General features: G+C 43.8%; 1 long non-coding RNA gene across 1 annotated transcript; it reads right to left on the bottom strand.

Moving 5' to 3' along the window:
* Positions 1-2766: 2766 nt before the first annotated feature.
* On the bottom strand, positions 2767-7699 carry LOC132813236 (uncharacterized). The gene is made up of 3 exons (XR_009644026.1): positions 7594-7699; positions 6515-6601; positions 2767-2789 (listed from the first exon to the last, which is right to left on the bottom strand). It is a non-coding gene; the product is annotated as an uncharacterized LOC132813236 (long non-coding RNA).
* Positions 7700-8648: the final 949 nt, after the last annotated feature.

Below are 8648 nucleotides of genomic sequence, written 5' to 3'. Positions count from 1 at the left end.
AAATGTTTTGGAGTTGAGGACAAAGTGTCCGGTATCAGAGTTCATATTTGATACGAAGAGGAGTAAAGCAATGTGTGCAGAGGCCACTGTCAGTCTGCACAGGGATACAGATAGATTAAGTGAGTGGGCAAGGATCTGGCAGATGGAGTTCAATGTTGGGATATGTGAGGTCATCCATTTGGGTCGGACTAACAGCAAACTGGATGATGAAATGGTGAAAACATGCAGCAGGCTGCTGTACAGAGGGAGCTGGGTGTCCTTGTGCATGAATCACAGGAAGCTGGTTTGCAGGTACAGCAGGTAATTAAGGCAGTGAAGGGAATATTGTCCTTCATTGCTAGAGGGATGGTTATGCTGCAGCAGTACAGGGGGCTGGGGAGGCCACACCTGGAGTACTGTGTACAGGTTTGGTCTCCTTACATTAGCGAGGATGTACTGGCACTGGAGGGAGTACAGAGGAGGGTCACTAGTTTGAGTTGGGAGTTGAGAGGGTGGTGTATGTGGAGAGATTGAGAAAACTGGTTCTATAGTCATTGTAATTTAGAAGAATGGGAGGTTGGATAGGAAACAAATAAAATTATGAAGGGAGTAGTTAAGATAGAAGCAGGGAGGCTATTTCCACTGGGGGCAGGTCAAACTACAGAGCATTACCTCAAAATAAGGGGGAGCAGATTTAGGACTGAGTTCAGGAGGAGCTTCTAGCTAAAGAGTTGAGAATCTGTGGAATTCCCTGCTGAATGCAGCATTTGACGTTATCAACTTGAATGCCTTTAAAGCAAAATGTAGATTTGTGAACAGGAAAGGAATTAAGGGTTATGGTGGGAGAGCAGGAATGTGGAGCTGAGGCCATGAAAAGATCAGCCCTGATCTTATTGAATGGCAGAGCAGGCTTGAGGGGCTAGATGAAAGTTCTTGCCTTGTGCCATCAAAATTGGCCTTTGTGCAATTCAGAACCTTAACTTGTAGATCTGGTCTATTATTTTATGTAACTATTTTAAAACTAGTAGAATTACCAGAGAATCCCAGAAGTGTGGAAGCAGGTCATTCAGCCCATCACATTGATACTGACCCTGACAGCCTCCTAACCTCCTCCTGTAACATTGCATTTCCCAGAGCCACCCAACCTACACATTCCAGAACATTATGGGGAATTCAGCCTGGATAATCCACCCAACCTACACATCCCTGAATACTGTGGGCAATTCAGCCTGGATAATCCAACCTACCCTGCACATCCCTGAACACTGTGGGTAATTCAGCCTGGATAATCCATCCAACCTGCACATCCCTGAACATTATGGGCAATTCAGCCTGGATAATCCACCCAACCTGCACATCCCTGAACATTATGGGCAATTCAGCCTGGATAATCCACCCAACCTGCACATCCCTGAACACTGTGGGTAATTCAGCCTGGATAATCCATCCAACCTGCACATCCCTGAACACTGTGGGTAATTCAGCCTGGATAATCCACCCAACCTGCACATCCCCGAACATTATGGACAATTCATTCTGGATTATCCACCAAACCTGCACATCTTTGGACTGTGGGAGGAAACCAGAGGACCCAGACGAAACTCATGCAGAAAACCCCAATAAGGTGATCATCCCTTTCTTATTTCCGAGTTCCACCTAAATAACTTCACTGGCCGTACTCCCAGGAATATCCTCCCTAACCAAAAACATAATGCTATCCTGAATCAAAAATGCCAGTCCCCCTCCTCTCCTGTCCCGCTTTCTATTCTTCCTATAGCATCTATACCCTGGAACATTAAAGTGCCAGTCCTATCCATCCCTGAGTGATGCCTCTGTAATTGCTGTAATATCCCAGTGTCATGTTCAAAACCATACCATGAGCTCATCTGCCTTCCCTGTCAGGCCTCTTCTATTGAAGTAAATGCAGTGCAACTGCTCAGTCGGACCTCATTCTGTGCCTTGCCCTTACCTGGACCAGCCTCAGACAAACCTCTTTTCTCACTATCTTCTTGGGTTTACACCCACTCCCTCACTGGTTTAATGCCTCCCGAGTATCACTAGCAAATCTCCATGCCTGAATATTAGATACCTTCCAATTCAAGTACAATCCATCCTTCTTATGCAGGTCAACTCTACTCCAGAGGAGATCACAACGATCCAAAAATGTGTTTCCTTTTCCCCTGCACCAGCTCCTTCGCCACTCATCCAGCACCCCCTCCTCTGTAATATGGACATTTTTCAACATGTCACCATTTATTTCCCCACATTCTATATCGCCCATGTACTTCTTCACAGTAAACACTGCCACAAAATACTGGTTTCCTATCTCGCCCATCACCTGCAACTCCACACAATAGCTGCCTTGCTGATCTTTGCGGGTCTCTATTTTCTCCCTAGTTAGCCTTTTGTTCATGTATTTATAAAAGCCCTTTGGATTATCCTTAACCCTATTCACCAAAGCGATCTCACATCCCTTTTTTGCCTCCTGATCTCCCTCTTAATTATATTCCTATTGCTTTTAAACTCAAAAATGTTTGGATTGAAATAAATGCAAAATATAACATCCTGACAAAACAAACGAGGGCAGGACTTACACTCAATAAAATTAGGGCCTTGAGTAGTGATATGGGAACAGAGAGACCGAGGGCTTCACAACTTTGAAGTCTGCGTCACATGTAGATGGTTAAGAAGGTATTTAGCAGGCTTGCCTTCACTGTTCAGGCCTTAGTACAGGAGTTGCAACGTTGTGTTGAGGACGTACAGGACATGGGGAGGCATCTTCTGGAATACTCTGTCCAGTTCTGGTTGTGCTGCTATAGGAAGGATATTATTAAATTGGAGCACGTTCAGAAGAGATTTACCAGCATGTTGCTATGAATGGAGGGATTGTGTTCTAAGGAGAGGCTGGATAGGCTGGGAATTTTTTCACTGGCATACACGAGGTTGAGGGGTGACCTTATTAGAGGTTTATAAAATCAGAAAGAGTGTCGACAAGGTGAATAGCCGGGGGAGAGGGGGATTCAAAACTCAGGTGCATTCATTTTGAGAAGAAATGAGAAAGATTTGAGAAAAGACATTAGGGTTTTAAAAAAAATATGTGGAATGAACTTCCAGAGGAAGTGGTAGCTGTGAATACAATTACAATATTTAAAAGACATTCAGATAAGTACATAAATAGGAAATATTTGGATGGATGTGGACCAAGCAGAGGCAGGTACAATTAGTTCAGTTTGGAATTATGGTCAGAATGGACTGGTTGGACCACAGGGCCTGTTTCCTTGCTGTATAACATTATGACTAATCCTCACTAACTCTAAATTCCTCTATCCTCACAACTCTCCCGATCACTGTCACCTCATCTAGCTTCACAACTTTTCCTTATTTATATAATTCCTCTCCAGCCACAGAACGCTCCCTATCTCATGTCCTCCAGTTTCTCAAATCTCTGCGATATGTGCCTTTCTTTAGTTCTAGCCTTGAGGCTGCCCTCATTAACTCCGATTGGTTGAAGGACAAACTGGTCCGACCTGGTCCTCCAGTACTGCACTCTGGCTTTATTGGCCTGCGCTGACATCAATCATCCGGGGCCCATTGTGAGGTGAGTGGTGGGATCCTCCCTCTCTCTGCCCTGGGATGAGCTTCAACATTCACAGTGAGTGGGGCAGTATCACAGAGCACAGGGGCTGGGGGCTATTCAGCCCATTTGGGCTGTACTCTCTCCCTCTGGAGATGCTGCAAATCTGTCCCAATTCCCTTCCCATTTGCCCATCGCCCCCCAAATCTTCCATTAAGTAAAATTCCAAATCTGTTTATTAATAACTGCTGAGTCTGTGTCCAGCTGCCATTCAGACTGTTCCAGATGCTCAGAACTTACTGAATAAAATAATGTTCACATATTATTTACCAATTACCTGAAAATAGTTACTAAAATTGTGACATTGTTAACAATTCCCCTCTCTCTGTAGATTAAATATCCTCAAAACAAATTTGCAGCTGGTCAAACTCACTGCTTAACCTTCTCAGCTCCAAGGACAATTATCTGTGCTTCTGCTAGCTCTCCACAAAAGAGGAACACATCTTATCTTCATTTATTACTGTCATAGAGATGTACAGCACAAAAACAGACCTTTGGTCCAATTTGTCCATGCCAACTAGGAATCCTCAACAAATGGAGCCCCATTTGCCAGCAATTGGTCCGTAGCATTTGAAATCCTTCCTATTCATGTACCCAATCGGATGCCTTTCAAATGTTGTAATTCTATTAGCCTCCACTACATCATCTGGCAGCTCATTCCACACACACACACCACACACAGCTTGAAAACTTTGCCCCTTAGATCCGTTTTAAATCTTTGCCCTCTCAATGTAAGCCCATGTGATCTTGTTTTGAACCCACCTAACCTGGGAGGAAAGACCCTGGCTGTTCACCTTATCCATGCCCCTCATGATTTTATAAATCTCCATGAAGTCACCTCTCAGTCTTTGACTCTCCAGGGAAATTAACCCTGGCCTATTCAGCCTCTCCCTGTAGCCCAAATCCTCCAATCCTAGCAAAGTCTTTGTAAATCTTTTCTGAACTCTTTCAAGATTCACAACATCCTTTCCAGAACAGGGAATTTCAAACTTAAAACAGAATTCCTGAAATGGCATAATCAATGCCCTGTCCAGCCACAATTTGACGCCCCAGCTTCTGTACTCAATGCATTGACCAATAAATATAAGCATACGAAACGCTACCTTCACTAGTCTGCCTATCTGCAACTCTACTTTCAAGGAACAATGAACCTGCACTCCATGGTCTCTATGTTCAGCAACATTCCCAAGGACTTTACCATTAAGTGTATAAGTCCTGCCCTGATTTGCCTTTCCAAAATCCAACAGCTTACATTTGTCTAAATTGAACCCAGTCTGCCATTCCTCGCCCCAATGGCCCATCTGGTCAAGATTCTGTTGCCTTCTGAACTAACCTTCTTCACTGTCCACTACACCTCCAATTTTGGTGTCTTCTGTAAACCCACTGACCATATCTCATATTCACATCCAAGTCAATTATTTAAGGACCCAATATCCATTCCTGCAGCACACTGCTGCTCACAGGCTTCCAGTCCGCAAAGCAACCCTCCATCACCACCCTCTGCCTCCTACCTTCAAGCCAGTTTTGTATCCAAATGGCTAGTTCTCCCAACATTTTATGTTATCTAACCTTGCTAACCAGTCTGCTTTGTGGAACATCATTCAGTGTCCATATTGACAACATCCACAGTCTGCCTTCATCAATCATCTTTGTCACATCTTCAAAAAAACTCAATCAAGTTAGAGAGAAAGAGAAAATTTCCCACACACAAAGCTATGTTAACTATCCCTAATCAATCCTTGTCTTTCCAAATACATGTAAATCCTGTCCCTCAGAATCCCTTCCAACAACTTACCTACCACTGACGTTAGGTTGACTGCTCTCTTGTTCCCTAGCCTTTCCTTACCACGTTTTTTAAATAATGGCACCCATCTTCTAGCACCTCATCTGTCACAAACAATGATATAAATACCTCAGGGAGGGGCACTGCTATCACCTTCCTAACTTTCCACAAATTTCTGGGATACACCTGATCAGGTCTCAGGGATTTATCCACCTTGCTACTTTTTAAGACATCCAGTACTTCCTCCTCTATAATATAGACACTTTTCAAGTTATCACTATTTATTTCTCCAAATTCTCTAGAATAGAATAGCATAGTATCTCTCCCACCTCCTGTTGTTCCATAGATGGCCTTGTTCATCTTTAAGGGGTCCTATTCTCTGTCTGGTTATTATTTTATCCTGAATGTATTTGTAGAACCTCTTTGGATTCTCCTTCAACTATTTCCTAGAGATATTTCAAGTCCCCTTTTTGTTCTTCTGATTACCCTCGAGTATATTCCTGTAAAAACGTGATCCTGTACTCCCAATTCCTCCGCCTCTGCCATATCTGCTTCCAGGAGAAGCAATTCCACTCCAAGACATCCCAGAAAGGTTTCCTCTTTCAAGGATCGCATTTCCCTCCCATCTGATCAACAATGCACTCCAACGCATATCCTCCACTTCCTGTACCTCTGCCCTCCCCCCATCCCTCCAACCACAATAAGAATACAATCCCCCGATCCTCACCTGCCACCCAATCATCTCCATTAACCTCTGCTATGTCCACTACCTCCAGTCAGACCCCACCACCAGGTATATATCTCTCTCCCCAGCCCTTTCTATCTTCTGCAGAGACCATGGGATCTTTGGTGCTGATGTGCTGCCCCAAAGATACCTCAGTCACTCACCCCTGCCAAATGGCCTAGTGAGATTGTCACGAGATGGATAATCGGGATACCCAGATAACGTTCTGGGGCCCAGGGTTTGGATCCGGTCACAGCAGACAGTGGAATGTGAATTCAATAAAAATTTAGAATCAAGAATCTATTAAAGACCATGAATCCATTGTTGATTGTTGCGAAAAAAAACCTCATCAGATTTGCTAATATCCTTCAGGGAAGGAATCTTCCATCCTTACCTGGTCTGGCCTACATGTGACTCCAGACCCACAGCAATGTGGTTGACTCTTTACTGCCCTTTGGGCCCAGTCAGTGACACCCTCATCCTGTGAATGAATAACACAGAAGGTCAAGTCTTGTATACAACCATACTATTCTTACAGAAAAGTGATCTCTTAGTAAATTTACTTCTCAACTCCCTACTGATTATTGCGGAAGTGGGGGGGGGGGGGGGGGGGGGGGGGGGGGGGGGAAGAAGGGTGAGGGAGGGTCAATCGTAACATCCCAATAAGGAGATCATCCCTTTCTTATTTCTCAGTTCCACCTGTATAACCTGCCTGGATGTACTGCCAGGAATACTCTCTTGAAACTCAGCTGTAATGTTATCCCTAATCAAAAAACCTTTCCCCCTGCTCTGTTGCCCCCTTTCTATCTTTGCTATAGCATCCATACCCTGGAACATTAAGCTGCTGGTCCTATCTATCATTAAGTCATGCCTCTGTATTTGCTATAATATCCCAATGCCATGTTCAAAACCATACCCTGGGCTCCTCTGCCCGACCTATCGGGCCTCCTGCATTGAAATAAATGCAGTGTAACTGCTCATTCTGTGCCTTGCCCTTGTCTGTCTTGACTGTTTGATGTCTGAACTGTACCAGCGTCAGACTTAGCTCTTCCCTCACTCTCCCTCTGGGGTTACCCACATTCTTTAACTAGTTTAATGCCTCCTGAATAGCACTAGCAACTGTTCCCTTCCAGTGCCAGTACAATCCATCCCTCTGATGGAGGTCAATTCTACTCCACAAGAGATTCCAATGATCCAATAATGTGAACTCTTCTATTCCTATGTCATTGATACCAATCAACAACAGCCTCCCCTCAAAATGGTTATTCTCTCCTTTAAGAATATTCTGCTCCCTCTCTGAGACATCCTTATACAAAAATGATACATTCAAATAATAAACCTTACACTCATCAGGTCATCATAAAAGGATTACATGACACAGTGAAGGTTTGGGAAGACCTTTTGAGAGAATGCGATGATTCAAAGGAGAATTTTTAAGCAGCAAATGGGATTGATCTGGAACACAATACTCACACACACACAATGCGAATATCCAGGTCCTGATATACTGAGTAATTCAGAGTCAGCAGTCAATTCAAGGGGAAATCTGTAGAACATTTACTGAGATTACCATCTGAATATCCACCTGTAATATCCTGTAATATAAGTTTATAAAATCTGTCACTATCAGTTCAAGTGAGAAACTCACACCATTCCCTCCTCGTGGCCCAGGATTACTGTACATATTACCCCTTGAGGACATCAGCAGTCAATTCAAGGGGAAATCTGTGGGTTTCTAGGAGATTCCACCTTGGGATCTCATGTGACTGAACACAGCAGTTCTTTGGCACATTGGAGAAAATGATCCAAGCGTCAGTGAGATATGGGAAACAGGAATTTCTTTTCTTTCATTCGGTGCTGCCGCTGTGCCTCATCAATTAGACATGGGTGTGAAAGGCTAATGCCTCATGATGGGCAAGTTGTCTCCATCCTGACCAATGGGAGGAAGATCCTCTAAATCACTCCAAAGTGTATCCCTAAAAAGATAGCAACTCTGTCTGCTTCCCACTGCGCAGTGCTCCCAGTAAATGTTTGGAAGAATGGGAAGGGGGGATATCTCCTAGAACAGCCATAACTGTTAAGGTCTAAGAGGATTATGAAAAGAGAGAGATGCACAGGAGAAGGGGGCAACAAGTTGCCAGATGGGGTGTAGCTTGGGAAAATAGGAAGTTGCTCATTTTGGAGGAGATAATAAAAGAACAAAGTACTATTTAAATGGTGGAAACTGTACAAATCTGCACAACAAAGGGACCAGGGGTAATTGTTCAGGAAACACAGAAAGCTACCACACAGTTACAACAGGGAATCAGGAAGGGGAATCGAATGTTTTGTTTCAAAGGTTTTCAGTATTAGAGTTTGGAGTATATTCCTGAGAGTAACGTGTGGAAGTGCTGGTGAGACCACCGTATCTGCAGTAATGAGAACAGTTTTGGTCCCTTTAGATAAGGAAATGTGTCACTTTATTGGAGGCATTTCATGGAAGATTCAATGAGATGATCCCTGGTTTGGAGGGATTATCTTTTAAATAA

The sequence above is a fragment of the Hemiscyllium ocellatum genome, unplaced genomic scaffold, assembly GCF_020745735.1.
Source record: "Hemiscyllium ocellatum isolate sHemOce1 unplaced genomic scaffold, sHemOce1.pat.X.cur. scaffold_352_pat_ctg1, whole genome shotgun sequence".
Lineage (NCBI taxonomy): Eukaryota > Metazoa > Chordata > Chondrichthyes > Orectolobiformes > Hemiscylliidae > Hemiscyllium > Hemiscyllium ocellatum.
The sequence above is the reverse complement of the archived record's forward strand: the minus strand, read 5'-3'. Positions and strand labels throughout refer to the sequence as shown.